At 36.2% G+C, this 27,356-nt stretch overlaps 1 protein-coding gene across 8 annotated transcripts in view; it reads left to right on the top strand.

Annotated features, from left to right (window-relative positions):
• Nucleotides 1-27,356, top strand: part of SOX6 (SRY-box transcription factor 6) — a 380,628-nt gene that overhangs the window by 39,101 nt on the left and 314,171 nt on the right. For 4 of the 8 annotated variants that reach the window (XM_071808952.1, XM_065839463.2, XM_071808953.1 and 1 more), the window contains exon 2: nt 17,063-17,133. The gene's annotated coding sequence lies outside the window, so the exon portion shown is untranslated. Of the gene's footprint in view, nt 1-1,781; nt 1,823-2,347; nt 2,457-17,062; nt 17,134-27,356 lie in introns of those variants that run through there. The other 4 variants (XM_071808951.1, XM_065839462.2, XM_071808949.1 and 1 more) reach the window with 2 other exon arrangements.

Here is a 27,356-nt window from a genome sequence, read left to right as displayed (position 1 = left end):
AAAGTCAGGGTCATCTCGAGGTGGAGTCTTGCAAAATGAGTGGCTACTTTAAGAGCAGATTTACTTTACATACTTTTAAATACATGCTGCAGTTTGGTACGGCTGTGTACATTCTTATTTCAGCTTTCTTCTCCTTGAAAGACTTGGTTATCTCCTTCTCTTGCGTATTCAGGATTCCCTGTGTCCCTGCTTCTCTGCATTGTCTTCTGCCTTTTCACAGGATCAGAGTCATTTTCTACTGGTCATGTTTGCTCTGTGTTAAAAAGAGCATCCAAAAGTCAAAGTGCAGTTTTGAATGCAGTAGTCTGGCCAAATATATGTTAGTGTGGCTGGATATCTGTTCATAAAAAGGGGGGAGAAGAAAAACTGGGGGAAAAAAAAGACTGAGCTTATAGATTACTGTAGGATTTTAAAAGTTGAAGAAAGACAAACAATCATGTTCTCATTTTTCTGGAATATCTCTCAACTCAGGAGTGTTTTGTGTGTATCTGGCTAGTTGTGAAAGTAAATATATGTATATAAATGTGTTTTATAATTTGAAGTTATATAGTCTGTTCACTAAAATGATACCCCCAAAAGCCATAGGTCTGTCATAGATGACATAGCTTAGCTTTTATATCTTCTGTTCATCCAAAGAATTGATGAAAATTTCAGTCTAGCTGGCAGCCAAGTAGCTAGAGAAACAAAGACTGCTGATGCCACAGCATGAGCAACACAATAATTTCCTAAGACTAGTACGGCTGGCTGTAACCTGATCATATCTGGATCAATTGATGATATTCTAGATTAGTTTATCATGTGACTGACTTGCAGTTCTAAATTCCAGGAAAATATTTAGACTGAGTTTAGTGAAAAATAGCATATTTAGTTCAATACAGATGTTTTGCAGCCAAAAAGTGGCAGAAGTGCTTCCCAATAAGCGCACCGGAAGTTGAGAAACACAGAATAGAATAAACATGTTTTGTTGTTGTCAGACTTCAGCTTTTTTTCACTTGAGGTTTGGAAAAGATGTTATCTTATCTCATATGATTTTGTATCATAATTAATTATTAGACAAGGAAGAACTTCAGATGCATTCAGAATTAAACGGAATGGAGAAGTTTTTGACCAGACCCTGAAAAAAATTATCCTTCTGGGCTATACTCTTAAGGATTTATTTCCTTATCATTTCCTTCCTTTTTGCTCTTTGCTCCTTTGCTGTTCCTTGCCATTAACTGGCAGGATTGTTTTAATTGTTTTAAGAAGAGGGGATTGTGGACACTTCTGGAGTGTCAGCTTCCGTACGTAAGCCTTGCTGGCTTATTGAGCTTTTCCAGTTCACTGATGCGAGTGCAATCATCGAACGGTTCATATACAGCTCTAATTCCAACTTATTTGGCAGTTATTTCTTGAATGGACTAATTTTACGTATGATTAGTTTTTAATTCTTAAATCAGAACATAAACTGTGTATTATACTACTAGAAAAATACATCATAATACATAGGATATAATTAACTTGAAGTGTGAGGTCTGTTGTTCCTGATAAACCAGTGTGCAACCACTGGGGCTTCTGTGGGGACTCTACAGCTGAAAGCAGAATTCATCCTTAAGCAAAAAAGTGATGCAGATTTTTAGAATGTGACAAGAATAACATTACAAGATATATAACTATAGCAAAGCATAAGAAGAAAGTTATGTTTCTGTGAAAAGCAGACTGCAGTTATTTCTGGGCTGATCCTGGTTTCTGATTCACAGTTGTGAAGACCAAAACATATAGAAATGCATATATTTTTGCATGGGGAGGACTTGGTGAATCTCTGCTGGGTCATCTTCTCATTTGGGTAGGTAACAATAAGGCCAGACAATGTCTTGCTCTGTTCATTTCCACCAGTTCATATCCACCAGCTTCTTCTCACTTCCATTAGAGCACAATTATAGAAAGAACAATGCACTGGGTTCGTGACTAGCTCCTACAATTTGCAAAAACTGTTTGCTTTTCAGAGCTGGCAACTCAGTCTTAATGTGCTCAAGGAATTTGGATCTACTGCTATGTCATGTCATTGCTTGTACAGAATTTGCATCAAAAATATGCCAGAATGTATCGCTTTTATAAAACAGTAAACTGCTAGTTTTATTAGAAAAGGTAAAGCAAAGAGCTATCATATAAGTTTGTTTTCTGTTTTCTTGGTTTTTGTTTTTTTAAAGTGAGATGGGGATGTTAAGATACCTCTTTTTTAATGCAGATGTAAGACCTAATTACTTTGTCTCATAGCAAATGAGACTTCACTTGCTTTAGTGAGGTTAGCATGAATTAATACAAAGTAACACATTAGTGAATCTGCTCCATTGTGTTTGCCCTTTTCTAGATGCTGTGAAATTTAAACCAAAACATTAATCCCACTGGCCTGAAAGCACCAACATCTTTCCCTGTGAAAGTTTTTCTGATGTTATAGCACTTGCTCAAGATTCTAAGGTGTAAGTTGAATGATTTCTCTCATAATTTAATGCATTTTGATTTGATTGTTCCTTTTGGGGGTGGTGTATTATCCTCACATTATGATTGTTACACGGCTCTGTGATGATAGTAGTTGAAATAACTGGGAAGCCCCATAATGCTTTTGTCAGGTGACAGTAATCTGGTTATCCTTCCTGAAAGTAAATGCTCTTGTTTGTTTAACTTGTTGGTAGAAACTTAAGAAAGTCACGCTATTGCTCAAAAAGATGAGGATATGACTTGATAACAATTTGCTACTTACTACAATATTGTTAGCCATGCTAAAATTAAAGGGAAAAGAAACTACAGGAAGTAAATAAACTCTGAGTTTTTGTATAAAAACAAGGGTGTAATGTGCGCTTTGCTTTTGCCAACATATGAGATATACGCTCCTTGGAGTGTCACCCAATGAGAATGACGCTCTATGTAGTCAAATGTTTATTTCCTTGCTCATATGTTACATTTAATCTGTCTGACGGCTTGTCTAATAAGGATTAACATGTTTGTGATTCCTCAGATTGCCATATGCACTCGTAGATCTCTTCACTAAATTAACTGTTTCTAATTTCTCACTTTCATTAGTTCACCTCCCTTTTACTATTGTGCAGATATGTTTTTGTCTCATTACATATTTTATCCATCTCTTATTTGCATCTTATTATTATAAACTGATCAGACATTTTTTTTTTCTCCAAAATGTTGTTTTGTTGAGGGACTAGCCCTGCAAGTTACTTGTAATAATAACTTGTTTAATTTCCATCCAAATTTCTTATAGATATTTCCTAATAATTTTTTGATTAAAAAATTTTGTTCAGTTCTCCATGTCTATAGTTATCTAATTTGTTATTCTTTCACTGTATCAGTCCAATTTATATCTGTGAAAATTTTGATGGGTGCAAATTCATGTCCTGGTAGGATCATTTTGATTTGAAAATGTCTGTTTTCTGATTTATATACTATTGTGGTAGTTTAAAGCTTTCCATGCCATACAGAGTGCAGCAGCATATTTGTTTGTTGTGAAGCTTGTGGTTGTCACTGGGGATATATTATCTATGCTGTGCTAGTATAAAAAACCAGTCTCCTTGAATATGGGATGGTTGTAGGTGAGAGACATTAAATGTAAACCTATCCTTAACATTTCCCAAAGTAAAGGAAATGTCTAGATTTGAGAATTATCACTTCAGTTGAGCTCCCTGATTTTTTTGTGCTATCCGTACTGTCTTGAGAAAGCTGAGAATAACATTACTGCACAGAAATTTCCACCTTTTGCTACAAATTTTACTGTCAGAAATGAATGAAATAAGTGAATTAAAGGCAATCTGCAAGTGAGACTTATTAATCCTGTTGGAAGTATGTTCGTTGTTCACATCATGTTTTATTTTATGTAGAACTTGAAAACTAAGAACCAAAAAGAAGCCTAGTATCATTCAAGAGTAGTCCGTATTCTTGTCTTCTCCCTTTGTTTTTCAGATTCTCCTGCATTTAGAACTGTGTTCATATAATTACTGTATGTGCAGGCACTGGAAAAAATATGGTGGGAGAGTCTGATGTGAAATATTCTTGATATTGTTCTTTAGAGTACTATGGTGAAATGTCTTCGGTTCCTTTTACTTCCGAGAGTTTAATTTCTGGTGGCTCTTTAGTTTGATTTCAGAGCCAGACATATAAAAGAAACAGTCCCAAACTAGAGACAATTCACTTTACCCCTAATCTGTTAGATAATGCTCTGAATCATCAGCATACAGAGGAAACACAGAGTAACAAACCTAGTAAGAGGTATCTTGTATGTGAAGGTGACTACATTAGCTAAAGGTGAAGATGTTCTTTCTTTTTGTTCTGGTAGGACTTCCTAGGGTAGAAGTCAGATTCTGGTATGTTTAAGTTTCCTTTTGAGGCCGTGCTTTGGCAAGATGCTGTCTTGTTGCTTATAAAATGACTAAAGTGTCTACCAAATGCAAGTGCCAAGTCAAAATATGTTCTGTATTTTGGTAATTGTGCAGAAAGAACACCAGATGGTTCTGATGATGAAGCGCTTTGGGTGGGATCACCAAGTTTTAATGGATGGCAAACTCTGAAGGCTTAATTACCAGTGTCTCTAGCAGTATACTTTTTATCAGAGTGGACAAGTTATTTTCAGACATAGAAAAGAAAGAACCATGTATTTCTTTGCTTGTAGCTGAATAAAACTCAGCTTCTCTCTAGGAGTATCTGAAGCTCGAAATACTTGGGCCAAATAGAGAAGATGCCAAATTATGTTTCCAAAGTGGAAAAACTATATTATGAACAATACTGGTTTTGTTCAAGTAGCTTGTTTTTTATTTATTTATTCCCCATCCCGCCCCCAGCCCCGCCAGCATGCTCAGTTTTCACAGTGTGCTGTTAATGTGTAATTCTCCTACGATATGAACATATCCTACATTTTGGGTTCAGGTGTATAACAATGATATTTATTTTCCATACGTAGTCTGAGACAGCTCAAGAGTGATCTGTTCCCTTAGAAGATTTTCCCATTGGAAGAATTTGGACAAGCAACATTCAGAGAGTAGAGAAACTAAGTAACAGGTCACGCAACATGTTTTATAACTTGGGTAATGTTCCTTGATTTGATAAGTCCATACAAGTTTGAAGCATTGATATTGCAATGTTAAAATTTGACTTTTAATTTTAAAACCTTCCAGCCAGCCCTAATAACACAGTAATTTGTGTGCTGTAATAATAGAGGACTTTGTATATTTTTTTTCTTGCATTTGTATGGTATGTTTGCTAAATCCTATTGATGTTAGAGAACCTAGTGATGTTAGTATTTGCTTCCAGTTTTTACATGAGAACAGCATCACCCTTGTCTGTAACTCTACTTGTTATTGTAGTTGAAATAATTGAAAGTTTCACCATTGACTGTAGCGTGATTGTCGGGTCAGCTTGTTGAAATGCACCTTGGATGAGGCATACTTGAGATAATGAGGCCAAGTCTGGCCTTCACTTTGGCTTGTGTAGGATTGGAGTAATGGATGTGGACTGCTGTGAAGTTTGAGTTTTATAAAATGAAAGAATTGTTGGGACTTGCTGTAGAACACAGCTGCTTCTCCAGGTAGGGAGAGATATGAAGAAGGGTATCATATATGGTTGATGGGAGACTCTTGTTGGCATTGAGCCACTTTGTAAATTTTTTACATAATTATCTCTTCTAATTTTTGTACATGCACTTAAGCAACTTGTGATTAGTTCATTGTGAAATCGGAGTCGGCATGCTTACAGAGAGGATTCATCTGACTTCCAAGAGTAGTGTATTTTTTAGTATTTATAACTTTTAAAATATTTTAGTACTATTTTTACATGGCCTAGACAGGGATTCTGCTGTCTATGATCTTGTTGAGTAGAATCTTATTCTCTGATTTTCCAGGAAGTGACTTGCTATTAAGGTGTTGCTAATTGCACAAAAAAACCCACTACAGGGTGTCAGGATTAGAAAATTTTGTTGCTTGATCTCCCTCCTAGATCCTCAAATTATGGTTTGAAAATTCCGCAAACTTTATATTAGCACTCTGTACAGGGGATCTACTCTGTAATACTCTGTAGTATTTTAAAATATTTATTTTCTTGTAAGGTACCTTAAAATTTCAGCTGGAAACATTATGTAGATGCACAATATATTCTTGTGGTGATTAAAAATAGTAGTGTCTGACTTCTTGGGTATTGATAATTCAGCAAAGTTTTGAAAATTTCTATGAGATTCATTAGATCTTTGGGGTGACAGAATAAGGATCTAATCCTAGACCCCTTAAAATCATTGTTGTTCTGCAACACATCAAGTACAGAGTGGTTTTAACCCTGTATCCTAAAAATAGCCGTGCCTTTCTGTGAATTCAGGGGAGATCCTAGGCTTTGATATATTTATTTGAGGGATCATATTTATTCACACTGAATAGTGTGTCTGCTGATACCTTCAAAATGCTTATCCTCTTAGAACTGCACCGTTTTAAGACCCTTTATGGCAATTTGCACTGGGGTCTTGAACAGCTGTGACGTGCAGTATCACCCCAATGCCATTAGATGGAAAGAAAGTGGATTAAGTTATTCAGAAGCAAAGAGTAGCCAGCAATAAAAATAACTGAAATTATAAACGTGATTATTTGAATGATAACACTTTACAGTTTTTTTTAAAGAAGAAAGAGAAGCATAAAGATGAAAAACTTTGTCAAGTAGGGAGGATCATCTATGAATATTATTTTAGTTCTTGAGAGTGGCATTTGCTAAAATGTCAAACATTTTCTTTTTCCTTCATTTCCCGGAAAGTTTTCTTATAATTTTACTTATACTTGATTACTTAACTTTGCACTGCATTCCACTGGGTGCATATGCCATAAAAAGAGGGGAGGGTGACCTGGAAAAAGGGGAGTTTCTAGCTTGAAGAAACAACGTATGTCTAGTTAAAGTAAAATAGAGGAACCAGAAAATTTTACAAACCCACCTCCCCCCTCCCAAATAAACAAAAACTCCCCCAACAAACAAACACAACAAAAAAGAAAACAGCCTGCATACTTTATAGTTGGTGAGGAGTAGTTATAACTTGCGCTCTAATGATTTCTGATAGACGTTGCTGTAATGTTCACTCTGGTGTTCATTAAATAGAAAACTGAGAAAACACCACCCTAAAATTCCACAGCAATAGCCGCTTCATTTAGCACAAGACAGAAACATATTTTAAGTACTTCTTAAAGAAATATGTTATTCCTTGTATATTTTTCTTTTGTTTAGTTAAACCAGTGATAAGATCTTGTAATGAGATATGTCAGGCTGATGAGTTAATTTGGTGAAATTTTTAGGTTTGCTGTCCAGGTTAATGCCAACTTTCTGAGTGTGTGATATATATATTTTTAAAAATCAATATTCCATTTACATTTTTGAAATATCATATACAAAGTGCGTAGTAGCCACCCTTCTAGCCATCAGCTTTTCATTGCTGCCTGTCAGGATCATGCTGAGGGCAGGTGTGGGTAGCCTGAGGCTCAGAGATGTTGAGCAATGCTAGTAAGTGCCTGGAGATATGGTTTTATATGACTATTTAAAGAGGCTAGGAATCACTTTCAGCACGTGAAAAACAAAACCCTTCCCCTAAACGTATCTTTAAATTTATAGCTTAGGACAGTCTGTCCTAAAGTGCAGGGCACCTCTGACTCCAAGATCAGCAGTTTACTAATATGTGATCTCTATACACAGCACAAAAACCAGGCTATGAACATACAACTGATCCTTAAGGACTGATAGAAAGTAGTGCTTTAGCATTTTAACCTGCTTGGCTGTTAGTACCCCTGATTTGGCTTAACAGAAATTGGAGTCAGGGGTCATCATATCATTTATTTGATGGGCAGTCTTGCCTCCAAGGATTTCTATCTATAATGAACATAGTTCTGGTTCAAAATATCTTGCAGAGGTGAATGTTGTAGAAGAAAAAGGAAATAAAAATCTTTATATGATATGCAACAAGAACAGATATTGTGCAAATTTGCAAAAAAGATTTTGACAGAGATGTCAGAGGTGAAAATCAGAAGAAACTAGAGTTTCATTTGGTTAAGTCTCCAAAGCTTGAATTCTTATCAAACTGATAACTTTATGAGTGAAGGCAAATTTCTGTTTCAACGTGTACTCTTAATTAAACAAAATTTTTTGCTTGCTTTTTTTAACTAATGAAATATGCTTTAGGAGAGACTGAAAGGAGGCTGAGAAGTTTTTATTTTGAGGGCTTTGTGAGGTAACGTGGTTACTTTTTTTGGAATGTGATTTATTTATCCAGCAGGTGAGAGTTAATTATCTTCAGGACTGATTATTGTACATAATCAGAAATAGAATGGTCCTTGGGCAGAATATAAAGCCATATCTTTGCAGATAGCACTCTGTGCCACATACTTGGGGAACTGTTTTCTGACCAAGGATGCATATCTAAGATTCTAATTGACTGAATGGATCCTTGAAGAAAGAAGTTTTATTTACTTATCTTTCTTCTAAAATGAAATTAAAATGAGAACACCTGGACCTTTTCTTGGGTTATAGTGTCAGGTGAAATGAATTTCAAAAATTGGAGCTGAGAGGGAAATTTAGTATATGGGGGTGTTTTTTTTTTCCTTCTTTTTTTTTTTCTTCTTTTTTTTTTTTCTTCTTTTTTTTTCTTTTTTTTTTTTTTTCTTTTTTTTCTTTTTTTTTTTTTAAGGGAAAAAAAAAAGAGACTTAAGCTATAATTATCGTGTTTCAGGGTCTCAGGAAAAAAACCCCGAAGATATGTAGTAAGGAGGTTTTATCCCTCAGGGAATCCAGGGAAGGAGACCTGAAGGCAGACATTCTTAAGGCCTTCTAATTGATTTTTATGTCCTACTTAATTAGCTTTGAAAATCTGAGCTGTAGGAATATGGTATTCTCCAATACAGAACCCCAATATTTTGTCTGGATTAACACTAGTTTCAATGGAAGCAAATGGCACACATATTGTTATATTACCAAATAGATTTGTCAGACAAAAATGTAAGTTTATGCACAGCCGACTTAGCTCCCAGGCATTTGGCTCTCGAACGTCCTTATATTAAATTCTGAAGGTAAGGGTATATTGTTGCTTTTTTTTTTTTTTTTAAATCAAAACCATCAATCTCTATTTTTTTGGTGGTTATGTAAGTGTACAACAATTGTGACAGGTTGAATCTCCAATTTTCAATTTTCAGGGAATTTTCAGATCCAAGTGTTATACGGTATATTTATGCTGGAATTTTAAATATGGCAATGTATTCTCCTGGACTAATGTTATTGTTGATATCTCTAAAATATCAGCTAGACATTTCAGCTGTCTTACCATTTGTGGCTCTCGGAAATAATGATAAAACTGGACTTCCACAATTAACACTTCACCCTGTCCCCCTACCCCTCCAGTCTCTTTGCTTGAGAGCTTTAGTTTCCTGGTGAAGAGGTTTTTTCTTACTATTCCGAGCCTTGCTTATGCACATGTAGATATAACACTATCAAAAATTGTGCCAAGTAGTTTGCATCTGATAAGTGTATCACAAGGACAACTTAGCAGGTGTTCATGTCAAAGTCTAGTAAAAGAACCTGATGAAGATTTGTCCTAAACCTTTTCTGTGTTCTATGTGCAACAGCTCCAGACTTTGAGCAATGACACCAATGACTCAAAGCCTTTCATGTCATTTAACTGTTCACAGTTCTACATATTTCTTGACGCTTTGTCTAGTGAGGAAGACACAGTCATGGAATTTGGTTTTATTTTTCCTTCCAAAAAGAGCATTTATTTGGTCAGAGGAGGTCAGCAATTATAGATAAAATGTAAATATATATATATATATATATATATAGATAATAGCTAAAAAATTGGGGATCAAATGAATATGTACCTGTAAATATAGATCATTGATTTGAATCATGAATCAATGTGATTCCATTCTGTTGTGTAATTGAATTTAAATTTAGTCCAATCCAGAGCTCATGGAGCTCATTAAACAGATTTAACTGCATGCTAGACTACAGTTTGAATAAAATTTCATACTTTTTATACTGTCCTTTTCAGTCATGTGACTGAGCTGAAAGAACGTACCCCCTTTTAAACAAAGTAAGCCAATTCCTCAGTAAAATTACTTTAAACATTGGTCTGAAGATGAAAGAGCAGGGAACCTGAGACATGTTATGTATTCAAAAGATAAAGGGAGGCCAAAACTACTAACATAACTTTAATACAATTTACCAAGAAAAAATGTATCAGTGTGGTAGGCTAACAGCTCCTGGTATGTGTGTTGTTATTATTGTATAATGCAATTATTACATGGTGATAATATTATATAAGAAGGAGAAACACTGTTATTATTTTGTGTTAAAATTGTAGCCAGAGAACCCTTGTGAGATTGTATTACAGTAGTGCCCTGAGACCGTTATGATTGTGAGTCCCTGCACAATGGAGAAAGTACAGTTGGGGCACAGGGAGAGAAAAAAAAATTCCAAATACTATAATGCAGGTGAGTGCCAGAGCTGCCATATTGATCTTTGTCTGGTTGATTTCTGTGGCTGTGTGACAAATGTGAGTCTCTGAAGAGGGACCCTGGATGCCATTTCCAAGCCACGTCCTCTGGACCCTGCTGCTTCTCTACGTCTAGGAAGGAACTTTCCAAGTGCAGTTTGTGTTTGCTGTAAAACTCTCTCTGTATTTGATATATCCTTCTAACAGTACCACATATTGGAAGGGTTTCTGGTATTTGGAACACCAGTCATACTTCTTGAGGCTTGTAATGCTGTAACTTCATTCTGGACTTAATTTGCCTTGTAGTGCCTTCAGCACATGGATCTGTATATGAAAACACTACAGAAACATACCCACTTTGAAAGCCTTCTCTGTTTTCTTCAATCATATCGATTAGCAATGACCCAGCCTGTGGCTACTAAAATGACATGTAGCTCACAAGAAGTTCAGAATTGTTTTTTGTGTCCTTGCTGCATCATGTGAGTGGCAGTGGGCTGGTGCAGGAACTGCTGGGAAATCCAAGTCCCTTGATGTGGGAGCCCGGAGCTGGCAGTGCCCACCAGCCTACCCGCGGCCACTGAGGAGGCTTTGCTATCTCTAACCTATGAGTTATAGCTGGAGTTCCTCCTCTCCCTTCAGCCTTCCAAGCAACGTGGGGTATGTCTTGTGGTTCTTATCTGCTTGAAAGTATGAGTACAGAGCTTATCAGATCTGGAATTCTAGACCTCTTCCTTTCATACAAAAGAATAAATACATATTTAGGTATTTCTTTCATTTGCACAGTGAATTAGACGTTTTTGGCATTTTCAAGTGTAATTTTAGTGGCAGGTATAGTAATACATTTAAATTAGTTGTTGGACATGTGCAGTACTTTTTCGTTAAAAACCTTTTTAGTCTTAACCCGCTGCTATGCTATGAAGTGATACAGCCAAAAGACCTTAATTTTGTATTCTGTGCTCAGGTTCTGTAGTGATTGGATGCTTTATAGATATGCAGGCACAGAGCAGAGAAACCTTCACGAGCTGCCTGTTGAAGGCATAATGCAATTTTGCAAATGCACGCGTGGTTACGGAAGAGATCAGAAGGAGCTCTTATAGTCAGTTATATAATAGAATGCTGCCAGATCATGCGCTGCTGCTGAGTGCTACCCTTTGGGGAGAGACAGGGAACAACTGTTGAGGGGCGATACTTATGGGGTTCCATTTCTTAAGAGGTAGTTCACAGAAACACCGTCTATTGTATTTGTATGTAGACATGCTTTTTGTAGACAGATGTGAAGTTGCTCTTAACTAGAAGTCATGTAGTTTACGTAAGTGCTAACCATAGCTAAACTGGATGAGAGTGGGTTTGTGGCCAGTCATCTCTGAGTGTGGGCAGAGTGAGCTCACATCTCCCTGCAAAACTCTGTGGAGATGTATCCTATTTTAGGTATTTTTTGAGCCTTGTTTCTGTAATAACGACATCACAGCTTCTGATATGTAGAATTGTAAAGTATCACTGTTACAGAAGGGAGAAGTAGTAGAGAATAAGGAACTAAGAAGCACAAAGAAACTCTTGTTGAAGGTTCAGCAGAAAATCTATAGCAAAGACAGTGGCTGAGTACAGAGCTTCGGAGACGTATGTTTATATTGTATGCACTGTCTTGCTCTTACCTCACTGTGATGCAACATGTTTTTTAAATGACTACTTGTGTAACAGGTGGTATGCTCTAATTCCTCCTTTGATAGATCATTGGGCTGCAATCTCTGTTACAGAGTACAAAAATCCAAATGAGGATCTTTACAGACAGACTATTCTAAAATGAAAAACATTAGGACAACTTCTTTTTTTTTTTTTTAATTATTATTTAAAAAAACCCTTTTGCTAGTGCACGGAACCTAGGAGAGTAGACAGTTTAAGAAATAAGGCAGTAAAGGCAGTAAAATACAATCCTGGGCCACTGAAGAGAAGTGACAGGGAAGATAACAGCATTTTCCTTATCTCTTTTGTAGAAAGTCTCACCTGTAGTGGTTAATTACTGTGTTTAATTCCTGCTTCAAAATGATAATGAATGAAGAGTTTTCCATGTGTAAAACATTCTTCATTGAATCATTGTGAAACTGTGCCCTTTTCCTCAATAAAGTAAGATACTTAGAAATCCAACTCAAAGGCTCCCATCACAATCAGCACACTGCACCCTTGATTTCTGAGACTGTGGCTGAGGCCTTACAGGTCATTAGTGTTGTTTTAATTGTGAAATTTTGAACATTTCAGGGTGTGACATTGCTATGTGATTCAGGCTTTAAATGTATAGCTTCATTTCTATATTATTCCTTGTTTTCATTTCACATCATGCTATAATTCCAAAAATAGTTTTTTAACAGTTGTTGAATGGTACATATTTTAGTCCCAGCAGCCCACAATGATAGGCCACATTCTCAAATGATATAAAATGATGCTAAGCTTTTTAGTAAATAACTGCTTCCATTTTTTACTTGCAGGATTCCTTCATGCTCATTGATGATGGTGCACAGAAAACTCAGGCTACCTGTATAGGTTCTATCTTAGAAGAATCAGAAAATTATAAAAAAAGATTATGTAAAAGATTTTATAAAATAAGTATTTTTTTTCTGCTTTGCAGAAGTGGTGAGATCTTACATTCTGAAAACTAAAATCTCTTGGAATTATTAGAGGTGATGGTGTGTTGGGGGAAAAGAGAACAATTTTATAAGTGACATTTGGCTATTTCTTGAATTGTTTTTTGTTCCTAATACTTAGGGCATACAAAATCCTGAAATCTTTTAGTGATGTTCGTGATCTGTGTTATGTCTAGTGATCTCTTGGTGTCAATATGCGTTTGTAAGACAAGCAAAAGCTTAGCTTTTTGAAAGATCAGTTGTTTTGAAAGATTCTGTGGAATTGTTGGATGTACATTATTCTTAGTCAAGTCAATGAGAGATGTCTAACTTCATTAACCCTTCTTCTAAGCCAGGCCTGTGACTTTTTGGTGTTTGCAGAAATGATCTTGGTCTTATTTCACGTTATCCGACGTTAGGACACCTTTTTTTTTTTTTTTTTTTTTTTTTTTTTTTTTTTTTTTTTCTTTTCACAAAACAACCCCAAACAAGCAAGGGTGAAAACTGCTATGATGTTGGCTTTTGAGCAAAACTTTTCATTTAAAATGTAACCTTTCTAAGGCTTTCTAAAATAGATTTTTTTTTGAAGGAAATGAGGAGATAATAAACTTTTGCTATTTTCATAGAAGGCTGCTTGCCTGAACCCTTATGTCCTTTTGTAAATCCCTGTCTTTATTTCTTGTTTTCCTGGTGTTGGCAGTTTGTTTGGGATCTTCTATTCTTCTTCCCAAGATCTGAGAGTCCCTCATGTGTTATCGCTGGGTGTTTTCAGCAACAAGTGTCACAGAACTGTAGCCAGTAAGTTCATATAGATCTGCTATATTGCATGTCCATTTGCCTCAGTTCCCCTGCCTTGCAGCCATGCTTCAGCTTGTGGGTTGAAATACTTGTTAGTACCAGAGCACTAGAGTCATTGGCACATAGACTTAGGTCTTCACATTGTGTTTTTCCTCTGCCATCAAAAGTGTTGACACTTTCACAGAGCGGTAGAACAGAAAGTCAGCTACAGTACAGAAAAAGAAAACATAATCTTTTTTGTTTGGTTCGTAGTGCATGTGCAGATTTAAGTATGAAACATCTTTTGGCAAAGGTAGATGAAATCAGAGCATAGGTTATTCTCACAGCTGGATTTCCCCCCCTTTCATAGTGGGACAGGAGAGCCAGTCTTTGATAAGGATGCTAACAGCTTTCCAAACAAGCATCTGAAATACCTGCAGAAATTGCAGCCATTGAGAACACTTTGAGAGCATTTTGACTGTAACACATCTGAGTGAAGTTTCTGGTGGGACTGGTACCAATGAAATCAACAGAACACTTTAAAGAAATCTTTGTTCTTATATATGTGTATGCGACAGCCACTCACCTGTGTAGTCGCCTGCAGTTGAGCTAGAGACATCCAAAGTGAAAACATAAATGGTTTAAGCTAATGGAAAAAAGGCCAGACTTCTGAAAGGGCTAGGTTTATCTTCTCAACACCAGTGGGAGCTGGCCACCTTTAAAAACGATACAAGTCTTTTACTGGTAAAAGAGACAGGTAAAACAATCTACATGAAACAACTACTGACTGGTTTAGTATTAGTCCTTGGTCTGTTTTATTTATGTAATATGTTTATATTTAATTATATTATTTGTATAGGATATACCTTATAGGAATTTTGTATTTCACTTTATGATGTTAGTGTTTGATGGACAGAGGGTTTTTCTACATGGATAGGAAAGTTTTGTTGTTGTTTGTCTGTTTGTTTGTTTAAGAAAAATCACCTGGAAAGCTAAAAAGGAAAAAAGTGATGTGATTTGTGTGTCTGTGTGTTAGCTATACCATCTATCTCTTCAGCCAGGAACTGTGCAAGGTAAAATGAGTCAAGGCAGTAAGAAACAGGTATCATTTTCTTCCGCATAAACCCCAGGTACCTCATACTTGAATTTTCACTGTGAATAACTGTTTCTGGTCGGTTAGATTGTTTTCAGCATTTTACTTGTTTATACTCCAGTTGTGTTGGTAGACTACTGCTATTACTGAACACTTAAGTGATTGCACTATTTTATTAAATTTATGAAGGGATTGTGGTTGAAGGAAGAGTCAGTTTTATATGATGTACTGAGTACAACAGTCTAGCTCAGATGGGTCCATTTTGAATAGACTGGACTGTTAGGGATTTTTGTTTTTGTCTTTCCCACCCTGACCAACTATGTAATAGGTAACCCTGCAGCTGGTTCCCAGTTCTGAGGTGTTATCTGAGCAACAAGCCTTAATTTGCTCAGGATTACTGGGCATGGTTAGCCCTGTTCTTCATTCTCCGTCACTTGCACTGTTGTCTCTTGCCATAAGGATCAACGCTTCACATACATATTATTCTGCAGCACTTTTTACCAAACTGAAGTTTTTTCCTGATAGATTAGCAGAGTGCTAAAGCTAAATTTAAAATTTTGTATATTTAACCTTTCCCCCTAATTGCTTGCCCAGAATAAAGGGTTGTTGCTTTGTTCCTAAATTCTCTACATGAGGTGGTGTGCATTAAAGTGTATTTATACTCTTTTGGATTAATTAACTGTGACCTTATGAACCACTGTCCTTGTTTAATTGGTGGCTCCAAAGCACACTAATGGCATAAATCAGCTGATAATGAGATTCAGACTTGCTTTTAAAATATATAATAACACTGCATTGATATAGCAAATGAGATTTGTTGACTCTCTGTTGGTATTACAGGAGAGAAGACACAATTAAATGCGTACTTTCAGGATGGGGGAGGGCTTGGTTGGAATGAATAATATGCACTTCAGGGTGGGTGTAAGAAATAAGGAGGATATTCTACATCAAGATAAGTTTGGTATTCTCTCCTTGTCTCTAGGCAATGTGCAGTACTAGCTGGTGCACTTTAGGATACAGAAATGTTGTGGGAAGGTGTTTCTTAAAGATTACTGGAGGCTAAGAAAAATGATGATTTCATCTTAAATATAGTTACATGTTTTTAAACTGAGCTTACACCCACTGTTTTATGAACTGCAAATTAATCAGATAGCTCCCAGAGAACAAAAAGGTTTTGACCTAAACTAGTTGCCCAGGCTCCATTACTATTTTCAGTTTAATGTTACCCATATCCATCCTCACATTTTGGAAAGAAAACAAGGGCTGTGCAACAAAGTTTCTTTGTTTTCGGAAGAACTAAAAATGTGCTGTATGTAGACCAAACAATAAAAATAAACTACTGAACTACCTTCTAATGCATGGGGGTTCTGGAGAGAGGAAACCATGGATATTTAGAGGCATAAAGTGAGTCATTGTGCTAGTTAAAGAATTTTATAAGGCGAGCTCTGTGGGTTTGAGTTGCATCTGTTACCTTTCCAACTAGAACTGAGGGGCATGCAGGAAAAAGAATGTTGGATTTAATCATGTCTTATAGTGAATGCATTGTATTTACGCTAAGCTTCTAACCAGGATCTAGACTGTGGGAGAACAATATTGTTAGTATTTCTTTAGGTATGAATTTTGCATTTGATGGGTTCCAGTTAAATGCGCCTAAACAATATTATTTTACACCAATTAATCTGCAAAATACTGTTAACAAAACACTTTTAAAGAGTAATGAATGTTCTGTAACACTAGAAAACAAAACAAAACAAAAAAGCAAAAAACCCCGACCAGTGAAAAAAACCCTCACAGCTATTTTCCTTATTAAAAGATAACCATGCTTGCATTTATGACACTTCTTAGAAGCCATAATGGACTGGGTTGCTATGGTGTAAGATGCAGAACAATGAAATAATTGTTTCTCTTGGTATTGGCTTCCTGGAAACAAATTCTGTGTAAATGACTTGGCTGAAACAGTGACAACAATCTTGTGTGCTGCTTTATTTAGTTTATTGTTAAAAATCACAACTGTTCTATAATAATAATAAAAAAAAGTAACATTTATCAGTTCTGAGCTTTCTTTTGTTTCAACGTTTTTTCCTTTTACATTTTCAGGTCAGTTTCATGAATTCAAAAACAACTTACCAGTGATTTCTGGGAGCTGGGGCTGATTTTCTTGTGTATTTGTAAGTATTTATTCATTAATTTTCCAGTTATGTGCATCTTTCTACAACTCTTAACATGAAGAATGGAACCTATTTTAAACTGTTGCTGTTATATCAGTTCTTTTATTAAGAAATGTACTTATAAACTTTTTTTTTGTAGTTTTTTTTTGCTACCAACTTATGCTTCAGTTATTCAGAGGGACTACAGATGCTTGAATTAACAGTGAATATTCCTGTTTTTTCAAGCTTGCTTTTGGTGTTCGTAATCCTAATAATGAGAGAACAGTGTTGCTTACAGTACCCCATCAGTTGTGGCAGTTGCTAATGATAGCCATGCATCTTGCTATTGTCATGAAAATTATTTCTAGAACTGAGTTGGGCCTGTGATTTAAGACTGACAGGGCTTTTAGAGGAAAAGCTATATGGGTTTATTGAGGAAACACTAGGACAACCAGCATCTGCTGAACTGGGAATGTATTTTTATGTACCCTGGAGAAAGCTGACCTTTATGGTTGCAGCAAAATGACTGAGACTGTAGTCATTTAGGCCATGGCCCAAGAATATGTTTCAGTGTATGCCCAAGTTCAAATAAAGCAAATGGGACTAGGCCTATGCATAAATGCCTTGAGAAAGGGAACATTAGAGGAGAAGATCTGGGAGGAAGATAGTTATTTATGCAACAAATAGAAAGTTTTCAGAATTGCATTTTTTTGGATAGTCTTCAACTTAGTCAAGTATAATAAGGAAAATCTAATGGGACTTAGACTTGGCATGATATAAATTACTGCAATACCTCCTGTGGTATACCTCGTGGTATAAATGAAACCAATCTATGCAACTTGTTCTCTTAAGTCACAAATATAGTTTATGAATAAATATTTATTCAATCATTTGTGGAAAAAGATGTTCACAAAACCACATTCATCAGGGTAAAATATGGGTGGTTCTCTCCTTGATATGGAAATGTGTTCAATTTATACTAACCCTCCATCTTTACAAATGTTCATTTTCATATATGGTTTTGCTATTATATTTGCAGTTCCCTTCATTTACAGGTCTGCATCTTTTTAATGAGCATTGTCAGTCATATTTGAAGAAAATATTGTTATCAAATAAAATAAACAATTCAAAAAAGGTATTACCATTGAGAAATAGTTCTGAGAAGGCAATGTAAAGTGATTACTGAATGGAGAGAGAGGATTTGCTATAACTCTTCCTGGCTTTGCCACTGCATGTTTTTTTCAAGCAATCAGTTAGTTTTTCTTTGCCTCATTTTTCTCATCCATAAATGGAAATAGTAATATATCAGTCAATACAAACAGTAGCTCTTCATACCTCAATATAGAGTATACTTTCCAATCAAAGTAACAGAATAAATGCAACGGTAGATTCATGGTGAACTTCTTTGTGTGTACCAGGCTAATTGGATGAAAACCTGTAAGTATTGTTTAATTCACGCCCATGAACATATAAAGGGCTTTGGTAATTATATTGTGGACTCCTGACCTGAGTCCTACTTTACTTCATTGACAACAACAAAAAGCTGGGGTAAAAAAAAAACTGAGGTAAAAAGTACTTTGAAAACAATGTTTGCATTTAGGTCAATCAAGTATTTAAACTTTAATGAGAAGTATGGACTGTTGTTATCACACAACTGTACACTAGCTTTTGCAGATGAGGTTGTTTTACAGTTGGGACCCCTTAGAGTACCATGACCATGAGAGCTGGAATGTGTTTCAGCAGCCTTACCAATGAAGCTAAAGGAAGGCTTGTACAAAATGACTGCAGAAAATGATCCAGAGTCTAGTCTTTCATAGATATTCTCTGCAACTCAGAATTCAATCACATTGACATGAATATCTGGAGAAGCTAACACAATGGCTGACGGTTCTTGTTCTCTGATTAAAGGATTTACTTTAGTATATGTCTAGAAACATATGCAAACATGAAGTGCACATAAACTGAAAAAAAAATATAGGATGTACAATTGATTCAGCCCAGTGTTTCCTCATGTAGTGAAACCAGAATTGAAGTATCCATTTTATAGTAATACAGGTTTAAGCCTTCTTAAATAATCTCTATTGTAGCTCCCTGGACTTGCAAATATTCTGTAGGCAGTATACATTAGTTCAGCAGATACGTATTCTTACTAGTCAGTAATAGTAGTATGTACAGTGTTATAAATTTTCACTGTGCCCTATAGACTAAAAGGACAGGTTGTACCTCAAGTATCTTTCAGTTTAAAGGCTTGATTTCTGCAAATGCTTATTCATGTGAGGTGACCTTGGAAGCTGATGAGAGCAGGATCAGGAGCTGAGGCTGAACAAATAGGCCCTAAACAAATGATACCATAGAAGATGGGAGCTTTGGGGAGTTTGTGTGGAAGACAAAAAGTTTGCATATATAAGGAGTTTTGAGAAGATTCAGTTCTAAGCCGCATATAAAAAATGCTAATGAGAAATGTATACCATTTTCATGTTATGCTATAAAATTTGGGCATGATTTTTATAGCATGTTTGTTTCATCTACACTCCAAAGGGAAGGATTAGATAAGTGCTAAGATGACTGATCTTTGTGCATATTTTTATATGGGAATACAACAAGATCAGCTAAATACTGCTATAGGTCTATACTAAAGCTATTTCAACCAGGGGCTATAATAACTTTTTCCTCAAATTTTTGGAAGTTTTGTCATAGATGCATTCTGCTGTAACATGTAATTACTTGGATCATCCAGTTCAGACAACTTTGTTGTTTTTTTTTTTTTTTTGTCATATTTGGCTAGTTTTGTTCAGGAGAAAACAGGATTGATGATTCATACAAAAGTAAATTTCATGGAAAATGTGACATTTGGGCTTTTGTGTTATGCCCGCAGAGTAATTGTCCTAACTAAAGGTTACTTTTTTTTCAAGAATGTGGTCTTAATGTTGTTTAATTTATTTAATTGTTCTCCCCAAGTAGGTTTGTCCAGTAGTAAACTGCAATAATAATTATTTAAAGTTACAGATGGTAAAATAAATGCTCTCTAATACCACAGCATTTAAAACAAATTCTGCTTGTACATCAGCAATTAGAAATGCCTTTTTATTAGCAGTTCCGTTTCTGTGTAAACATTTTATTGTGACTTGACTACGAAGTGAAAATACTGACAGAGGGGAAAGAAAAACCACTAAATGAATGGTGTTAAAGCCCGTGAAACTTCAGTGTCTTGTGAGAACAGCTCTCCAGTGAAAAGTCTGTATTTAAAATATGGTGAAAATAATATAATTGGAATTGAGACTAAAAATCAAATTGTTTTAAAAACAAACAGCAGCAATTTTTTCAAAGAAGGTTTAAAAACAAAAATAGGAACACGTAGGGGACACATGTACACACACTTTATAATACAATAAATTGATATTGTGAGTACGTAAATGTTATCTTTTCAAACACTTATTCCAATTAATACATCATCAGGAAGTATGCTTGGCTTCAAACTCAATGCTTAATATTTTTTCATCAATCTTAATTTTAAGTCAATGTAAAACTTAGAGATTGTGTTTATGTGCACCATGGAGCATCTGACCAGACAGATTTGTGCTTTGTATTTGTACAAGCTTATTTAAAGGAGAAAACTATTAAATTATGAATATTTACACGATAAATTCAAAGAAGTCACAGCGCCTTTGGAGCAAGAGAAGACATGTGCCTTTGGCACTATTTACCTTTACAGGTTTATTTGATAACATTTGATGTTCTACTGAATTACAGTTAATTTATTTGGGAAAATATACTGTGTTTATCAACTTACCACTCACCTCTTTCTATGAAGTGCTGATTCTTTCAAAATGCCTGTTAAGAAAACCAAGTGATGCCTTATTAGAAGCTCTGTTTGCTGCAACATCCGTACTCTTTTTTTGGCATATGTGTGCTGGAGGTATCAGAGGTTTTTATCCTCTTCTTCCTACTTTTCTGCCAACATTTGTGATGTACCAATGTAAAACGATGTGGTTGCACCGTGAAGGAGCCTATCAGGAATTTGAAGCTCTGTTTTCCTGGGATTCTTTTATAAATGAGGAATATAAAATCTCCTTCTGGTGGAACACTGTCTTGCTGCTTTTATGCAACTCTTGCACTACAGTAGCACAGAAATTTTCTAATAGGAAGCAAAGTGAGATATAATGTGAGGTATAAATAAACACAAAAGCAAGGCACCTGCCTTGAAGAGTTTTCTTGTCTGTGAAAGCTTCTATAAATACACGTTTTAGATGTACTTAAGAGAGAGTTAGTTGAGTAGAAACAAAATGGAAGGAGGAAAGGGCACTTCTTCACACTCGGGTAATACCTGGTCTGTAAATGCCCAAGCACGTTTGCCTGTGTGGGTCTAATAGAACTGTGGTTGCATCCGTCCAGAGCTATGTAGTTGTACCTGAAGAGAGGAAGGTGTGGAAAAAAAGGCTGAAGGAGAGAGGAAGGTGGCTGGGACATTAATCTGCTGAGAACAGGACCGAAGTCCAATCAAAAGTACAAAAAAGTTCTGTTTGGTTTTTAGTATCTGAAGTCCTGTCTCCCCAGCCCATGCTTCCAGTTGGGATGTCTGAAGGACTCCCTATGTGAATGTTTCTAAAGCTTTGCAGGTGTGGGAGGTCAACTAGGGACTTAGAGTTCTGATAGAAGGAGTGTCTGTTGCATGATGGTGCCACAGAAGCATGTTCCTATCTGAGTTTCCATTTACCTTCTGAGTGCAGCACATATTCTTTTGGCTGCTTCTCTATTGTCCGTACAGACAGTTTCTTGGTAGTAAGTAAATAACTTAATAAATAAATACACAGAATGCTCATGTTGTGGAAGCAATATGCATTGTATTCATTTTAGCCAGTTTTTCTTACAATAAGAAAATTGGGCACTCAAACTACTACTAGGATTTTGGTGCTTAACGTAACACAGAAATCTTCAACTCTTTATGAAGAATGAAATCATAGAATCATAGAAAATCCTGATTTGGAATGATCCACAAGAATCATTGAGTCCAACTCTTGTCCCTGCATAGGACAACCCCAAAATTCACACCATGTGTCTCAGGGTGTTGTCCAGTCGCTTCTTAAACAGTCAGGCTTGGGGCTGTGACACCTCCCTGGGGAGCCTGTTTCAGGACTCCACCACCCTCTGGGTGAAGAACCTTTTCCTAGTGTCCAACCTAAACCTCCCCTGGCACATCTTCCTGACATTCCCTCGGGTCCTGTCATTGGTCACCAGAGAGAAGAGATCAGCGCCTGCCCCTCCTTCTCCCCTAGTGAGGAAGCTGTAGACTGCAGTGAGGTCTTCCCTCAGTCTCCTCTTCTCCAGGCTGAACAGACATACAAAATAACAGTTTTAATTCATATAAAGCCAAAGGGTTTCATGCTATAAGACTCCTTAGCACTTACTAAAATGAGGATGCCACTGAATGTGAGAGCACTATCCAACCAGCTTCTAACATACTGCACAAAGACAGAGGTCGCCCGTGTGGTCTTTCTTTGCTTACTTTTTGATGAAATTGAACCATTTAGTAAAGCTGCTGCTGGAAATAATTTTTCAAAGGATTGTCACACTCTGGATGTAAGTGAGGACCTCTGTGCTCTACTGCTGCTCCATCCACGTGCTGGACAAGATATGTGTAATGCACTAGATCCATCTGCTGTCTAAAAAATTCTTTGCAGAAGAGAGGCAATAAAATGGAAATCCTCATCCAAACCATTATATATGCTGTTGAAGTTGCATGCAACGCTTTGGAGGGAGGAATCTGTTAGGAAATATTTGAGCTAAGAAGCTGCGTTAAGAATAGGAAGCAAAGTATTCGTACAAGTCCATACCTGGACAGAATCCTGTGGGTTTTCTGCAAGTGACTAGCATTTGGTCACTTAATAACTATAATAACTATAATGCAGGATCTTAGAGAAGCTGTAAAGAGAATTTTGTTTAAGCCACACTGTGAGTTGTAAATGACATACAGTATTTCTCGTTCTGCCTAAATTACACAAAAGATTTCTTATTCCATAATGTGGCTGAACAATACCTACAGTTCATGTCAGCATTAACTTTTGAAATCATATTACTTAAAAGGGTGAGGGTTATAAAGTATCCACAGACAGCTTCATTTTCTCTCTGTCTTTCTAGTGCACATGTACCAATGGCTGTTTGATTCATTTATTGACATAAAACAGAATTGCTTAGAACTAGCCACTCATTCATCATAATCATAGTTAAAGAGAGCATGGGGTAAGAGGTTAACTGCTTGCTGAATGTATCAGGATCTTTGGTATATACCAAAGTCTGACTCAATAGAAATCTGATAATGGCCTGTTGAAGGTAAAACTCAAGTGTTAATAGCTAAATAAAAAAATTGATAAAGACTCTACTGTAAAATACTCACACTTCTGAAGTTAATTAAAAAGAGCTGATCAAAGTGAAGCTTCCATTAAAAATGGTACTTTAAGATATTAAAGATAAAAGCACAAAGGTAAATTTTGAAAATCAGTGCATATTTTAAAAATTATTTTCCCATGAATTATTATTTTTTTCTTATTGGCTGCGCTTCCATTAATAATTAAAATATAATGTGAAAATGTTAATTTTTACTTTTAGTAGTTTAGGTTCATGCACAGTGATGATGAATTGATATTTTGTGGTATCTACGTTAACAAGACATTGAACAAAATCAATTTGAACTAACTGGGAGCAGCTTCTGTTCTAAATATACGTGTGTGATGGATTCAGTACTGTGCATCATAAAATATTCAGAGACTACTCTTAATTGTGTAAATACCATATTATCTTTATGGCTTTATTAGAGATTACTGTATAATCTTGGCTCTGAAAGTTAGTCTGAAAGATGCTCCCTGCAGGAGCCAAAAAGCCCCAGGGAACAATTAATCCAATTCTCTGATGCTAAAACAAAGCATGTTACATGATTTTTTTTGAAGTTTCACCTCTCACTTCTGCCTTCCCCAGCGAAACAGTTCACAAAATGTAAGACTTCATCCAAAGTTCTTGTTTTCAGTCTAAAAAGAAAAGTTTGATTTAGAAAGAGCGAGCATCTTCATCTGGAAATTGGCAAGAACAAGTGTCTGAAGAGTCTGACTGAGACACATGGTCCCGCAGAAAATCTAAAATACTGTAGGGTACCAGAATGACGATGGATGACTAACAAACTGTCTGTATCTGGAATTGCTAATGGTTTGGTATCTATTATCTACTCAAATGCTTTAGTATTTGATGTATAATACTTTTATTCTAAAGATTTTTCTGGTCACAGTTGTAACACTGAACTATAATTAAATCTGTTGAAGTCATGCTTAGTATAATGAAAATGAAGTAAAAATTTCCCTCCTCAAAACCTCGTAACTGCCTAAAACTTGAGAGGTCCTCCTACAGCAGGCACAAGGGATCAGAGATGCGGTTAATTTCCGAGTGTATGAGAATGCTTCTTGGTTCTATTTCAGCAAAACAAGTTTATGAACATCAAATCAGGCTCATGATTAGCTAAGCCATCAGTGGAAAGGCAGCCCTTTGCATTTCAGAGACAAGTAAAAATGTTTCAGAATGTACCTGGTTTGTTAAACAATTATTTGAAGTTCATTGAGCTCACTTTTATTTCTCCTGTATTTCTGAGATACTTTTTAGACTTGAGCACCCTGTCTTACCAGAACGTGCACTGTTTATTTAAAGACATAATATTTTCTCTTATCTTTTTACATCTTTAGGGGTTGTTTATACTATTGATGTTTTATTTAATTGTTCCATTTTTACCAAGTGATTATAGCTTGTATAAAAAACAGCAGTGAAATTGCATCTTAGAAAGAATAATTTCAGCTATGTTCTGTGTTTGTCAACTCCTTGCTTCATGTCACCCTGCTTCTTCTTAACCTAGTATTTTAAAAGTATGGTTAGAAGGTCTTAATTTGATGGAACATTTCCTCCTCCAAATCATGATGCAGATTTTAATATAAATTTTTGAAAAGCCATTTACCCTACAACTGTATTGGGTCTCCTTCACGCCCTGTATCCAATAAAGACCAGTTATCTATTAGAACTCTCTTATCCTATTTTGCTTGGGCAAGTTTTCATCATTGCTAGGTTATTGGACCTTTTAAATTGATTTCATATTAAGGCAGCATCCCACGCTGCAAATAGTCCTTATACTTCTTTACTGTGTTCATTAAAGCCTGACAGTACATCTAAGTTTGTAAAAAGTCTGAATGAGTTTGAAAATAATCTTTTGCCCAAAGATTTGTTTGGTACGAACTGAGGCATATTCACTTGCCTCTGAAATACCAGGTATCAGTTGTTGCCCACTACAAGATTCTCCTGATTCAGTGTGGAAACCTAATATGTTCTTGAATGTCCAGGTCCTGAAATAAAGTAACAAACAAGCTGCATTTCTGATCCTTCACAGCCCCATTCCTAGACAATCACAGCTAGGAAGTGACTGTTGCTACCATGTCTGTGTGTAACTTTTCTGTAAATTTGTTACTTATTTTTTAAACTCTTGTTCTTAAAGATGTTTTTATGGACATAACTGTAACTTTTAGAGAATGATGAGGGGAACATAACCATGCACATTCAACTATCCTTGTGCTGTATTCTGCAAAACAGCTGCAAGACCTGTGTAATCATACTCCAGATTCCTAGATTTGTACATTAGATAACATATATGCATCCTCTTCACAGGCCAATTTACTTGAATAATTATATAATTATTGAAAAAAAATATAATAATAATTTTTCTCTTCCTGTAATCTTTTTTAAACTGAATTGATCCAGTCTGATTGCCACAGTTTGCATGATAGATCTATTTCAGGTTGTGCGATGTTCAGCAGCAGTCCATGACAACAATCAATGTTTTGTCCTGTTAAAAGCATTTAGGTGGCATTCCTGCATTCAAACAGTGTTGTTTTAAGGCCACATAGATTCTGGCACTTTACCTCAGAAACATAGCAGCCTTTTTTTTTTTTCTCTTCTTCTTTCTCTTTTTAACTCTGGTGGTTTGTTTTTGTGTATGAATCAACTCCTCTGGTTTCTCCAAAACAACCTTCTGTTTGAGGTGGCTGTTGTTTATGGGTTTTTCCTCACCCACCCACCTGCCATTAACTATTTGGTTACTGCTTGAAATACTTCATCATGGAGATTCAAACGTGTTGTCTTGTGGCCATTGTTGCTCAGCAGAACACACATGCTTGCTTCCTACACAAACACACACACAAATTAATAACCGAGTGGAACTCCTCCTCCTCTCTGCTCCAGAAGGAGCTGCTCCAAAAAGAAGCCATTTATAGTATCAATAAGCTGCTTCTCCAAACCATGTACAGATGTGTTATTCAACCAGTTAATATTGGGGTAGTTAAAATCACCCATTATTATTTTTCTGGCAGATTTTGCCACTTCATTAATATCTTTCAACATACTGAGTTGCTTGGCTGTTCCTTCTTTTACATGGCTTATATCATATCATGCCATCACAGCATATTCTGTAGTTTCGAGTTAATTGCCCAATTAACAGTGGTATTCATGAAGTGCTAGGAAAATTCCACAACTAATGATTTGGACAATTTCAAAATAGGTTGGTATTTCATAGTTTAAAATGTCAAACATGCCAATAGCTGCAAGCTTAAGACTGTGCAGGCTTAGAACCCAACAGCTCAAAAATTCTAAATTGCAAAAATCATAATCCAGCCTTCAGAAACATGTTTCCCAGCCCTCAGTATTTCTATGATAGGGAAGTTCTGCACTACTCTAATTTCTCCTTAGATTGGTGAGGTGAAAATGTGAAATTGGATCTCCTCGACTTCTCTGTATTGTGTGGAAATGAGGAATAAATACCTTGTGGCAGCTGTGAATGCTCCCTCACTCCCCACCTGGCCCCACAAGATGGTTATGGCAGCATTGGGGAAGCTACTGTAACAGTGGTTGTGTATGTGCTTAAAGAACTCAGGAAAACCGAGATGAGTGTGGTTGGAAGGTTGTGGGATTTGCTGGAGGACTTTGTACTTTTCTTTCCTGTTGCCTGTGTTAGGTAGGGATGATAACAATATGTAGTTAGCTTTGATGGGCCATTGTTCCCAGATGCAACTGAGAGTTGCCAATAGACTCTCTAGGCAGTGATCTGATTTTTTGTTTTGTCTCACCAGCTGCCATGCAGAGATGCCAGGGGATACACTGCCTTCTCTTTTTGCCATTTCTCAGTACCTTCTGTGCTATTTCTGAGTTGTAAGACTGAGGTGATGCTG

The sequence above is a fragment of the Patagioenas fasciata genome, chromosome 5 (assembly GCF_037038585.1).
Source record: "Patagioenas fasciata isolate bPatFas1 chromosome 5, bPatFas1.hap1, whole genome shotgun sequence".
In the NCBI taxonomy this organism is placed as follows: domain Eukaryota; kingdom Metazoa; phylum Chordata; class Aves; order Columbiformes; family Columbidae; genus Patagioenas; species Patagioenas fasciata.
The sequence above is the reverse complement of the archived record's forward strand: the minus strand, read 5'-3'. Positions and strand labels throughout refer to the sequence as shown.